Raw genomic sequence first — 3,662 nt, 5'->3', positions numbered from 1 at the left:
ATATATAAATTATTTCTCATTGATAAAAGATTAATGTGTCAGAAAGTTATGTCAATAGTTTTCTCAAACTATTAATAAAATACTAAATATTATAAAATTATTGAAAAATATCAAAAATAAATTAGTAGTATAATTAAATAGATTAGTTATTTACAATTTAATATCTGAACAGATAGTATTATTATAAAGTTAATTAGTAAATTTAAATTTTGTTTTTTGCAGATTAACTTTTTTGTGAACGTATCAATAATAAATTCTCAATTAAATCTTCTTCTCTGAAATAAAACTTGTCATCAATATCAACTTTGTAAGATATTCTTTTCTTGTACATGAATTTTTTAATTTCAGATAAAATGAGTGGATTGAAAATAGTTTCTGAGAATCTTTTCACCTGAAACAGATTAGTTCGAGATACTGAATAAATAGTTAATTTATTATTATGCAACGATATATTATTTTTTTAAATTTGGATATTGTAGTTTAAGGGCTAAATCGATTTTTATAGTCAATAGATCACTAATCATAAATTTAGAATTATGAAATTTACTTGTCAATTTGTTCGTAAGAATAAATTGACATTGTCAAGAATAAGTTTTATCACTGCATGTGTAGTAAATGATCTATAAAAACAAAATAATTAATACTTATGATTAAGAAAACAGTGTAGCACGTTTACAAAGAGGAATACTATTATCTAGGAAGCATAATCATAAAATTTTTTAATATGTAATCAAGGATATCGTTGCATGTGTGCTTTTCAAGAATACACTTGAAGATAAAAAAATGCGCATTATTGTGAAATAATGAAATATTCAATGCTAATATATTTAAATAATTGATGTTGATATCAGGATTTTCAGCGCAACTCAAACCTTTCAATAATTCCATTCGTTTCCATTTTTTCCTTTTTTTATTGAATATAATTTGAACATTTTATCCCAAATAGTCCTATTGGCTGCCATTATACCGGCACAGTAAATAAATTTTTCCTTTTATAGAATTCTAAAATATATATTTATTAAGAAAGAATGCATACATATTTCATACAATAACTGACTTCCTATTTTATCAAATTTTGTATTTTTACGTTCCGTAATCTTGTTATACGTTATTAAGCGGTATAACTTCGTAAAATTAAATTTTTATTCTGCTCTGCTGTTGTACACTGTAGTGTAAAAGTTGTTATGTCATCACATAATAATACTACAATAAAGAAACAAAATGAAGAAAGATGTTGGTAGTGCAGCTTGTCATTTTATTGTACTTATATTTTTGCTTGTAACATCATATTTATTCTGTCATTATTAAATAAGAATGGAAATTGATTTATATAGAAAATAAACGATGAATATTTGATCTCAACAATTTGAAGAAATAGAGAATCGATTGTAATGTATCCATATGCACGTGTACGCATGCACACACAAATACAATTTACGAAATAATTATAAATATAAGATTATTACTTGTAAATTTTGGGATCTGCGAGATATTTGCTTAATTTAAGCGCGGTCACTTTCTTACATTTCTTGTTATCAAGATTACATACACCTTTTAAGGCGTTTATCCTTGTCAATTTTGTGATATCATCATCATTAGGATTGTCTATGTATCCTACGTAGTAAAGTACCGATTCTGAATATCGGTCTGAATAAAATCCTCGACAAAAAAAAACATTACAAAAAATTGAAAATGAGAAGCTCTGCATAAAGAAATTCAATAATAATAAATATTAATAACAATAATAATAAATATTTAATAAATATAAAAAATAACATAACAAGATTACATGCTACAATTCATTTTAAAAAATTCTTACATTTTAATGGAAAATTCAATATATCTCTCAAGAAGGTGTTATTGCTTCGATTCTTTCACACACACACACACACACACACATACACACACACACACACACACACACACATATATATATACGCGCGCGCGCGCGCGCATGCACAAGATTTCCTAACATTATTTATAATATTTAAGCATCTAATTATTGTATAAATGATAAATGATTAATTACCAGATTCAAAAAAGATGAAATAAGATTTCTTAATCGCAATGTCAAATATTGTCTGACAGTGTAACAAATAATTGATTATAACATAAAAATGTTCAGAGCAAACTCAAATTTTCTAAAAGATTTTTTACACGTATTTACATTTCTATAAAATTTATCATTTATTCTACGTAATTCTAGTATTTCTAATATAGTTATCATTAGATTGAAACAACATGTTCACATTTTTGCCATTATAAATATTAAGATAAAAACCTAAAATAAAAGGTAGAAAAATATAAGAATATATAATGGTAAAAATAGAAAAGTTACAAAAGTATAAATTAAGCTTTATTATTTAGTTTCTCAAGATATTTATTTTCTTATATTTTCTCTATTCCTCCAACTTTGATTCTCTCTCTCTCTCTCTCTCTCTCTCCTCTCTTCCCCTCTCCCCTCTTCCCTCCTTTCTCTCTATGTGTTCGGTTATCTACTAATTTGTCGATTCATGTTTCCTCTATACTGTTCTATGATATTTATGCATATGTCTGATATGATTTTTTCTCGAAAATTGCAGCTATTGCCGATCAATGCTTTACGAAAACATTCTTTTATAAATGAACTTCATTTTCTTTTTTTTAGAGAAGTTAATTTATTTAAAGTGTGTAAATGTAAGCAAAAATGTGTAAATGTAAACAAAAAAAAAATAAAAGTTATGAATAATAAAAAATTATCTACAGAAATGCTTTTATTGATTATAACAATAACTATTGTTTAAATGAATATATCTTTATTATTTAGCTGTTTTTTTAATTAATAACATTTTTTTAAAATAACAGTTTTTTTAAAATAACATTGTGACACACATTATCTCATGTTTTCTATTCCAAATCAAACATCTATAAAGATAGTAATAATAATAATAATAATAATAATAATAATAATAATAATAATAATAATAATAATAATAATAATAATGCTATTAACTGTTTAGGAATTGTTATTAAATAACGACACTATTATATACACATATACATATAATCTAAAAATATAGATATATTATATAATATATTTATCAATTGAGATAATTTAACTACAATTGCTCTGTATTAAATGTAATTAATAAAGTTTTAGCGTTTATAAAAATATTTTACACATGCATGCAAAGAGTTTAATATATTATGTAATATTATATGAATTATTTGTCAATAGACTGTTACAGACGATTAATTTATGTCAAAAGACTTCACTAATAGTTTCCCAAGATATACTATAAAAATATTGAAAAGTTTTAGAAAATTAAATTAAAATAATTAAAAATAATTAAAAAATGTTTACAAGATGGTGATAATAGATAAAAATAATATTATTATAAAATTCATATAGGGGCAAATATGTGTTTTGTATTACATTTCATCTTTTTGATTAATCAGATCACTTCACATGAAATCTTCGCTTCAGTAGAAAAACCATTTCTTAATGTAATGTACGATATGCTCAAGATATCCTTTATGCCTTTCTATCAATATTTGAATTTCATATAAAGTGTCTAGATCTTGATTAAAATTAGTTTTTGAAAATGTTTGCACCTGGAACAGATTAGTTCGAGATATTGAATAAATAAATTATTGAATAAATAAAATATACTATATATAAT

The 3,662-nt window shown here is 23.5% G+C and overlaps 1 protein-coding gene across 1 annotated transcript in view; it reads right to left on the bottom strand.

The window, feature by feature from the left end:
- Window positions 1–3,662, bottom strand: part of LOC108692844 — a 22,637-nt gene that overhangs the window by 10,446 nt on the left and 8,529 nt on the right. The window lies entirely within an intron of this gene.

Source organism: Atta colombica, unplaced genomic scaffold (genome assembly GCF_001594045.1).
Source record: "Atta colombica isolate Treedump-2 unplaced genomic scaffold, Acol1.0 scaffold83, whole genome shotgun sequence".
NCBI classification, from domain to species: domain Eukaryota; kingdom Metazoa; phylum Arthropoda; class Insecta; order Hymenoptera; family Formicidae; genus Atta; species Atta colombica.
This window is presented reverse-complemented; position numbering and strand designations above follow the sequence as displayed.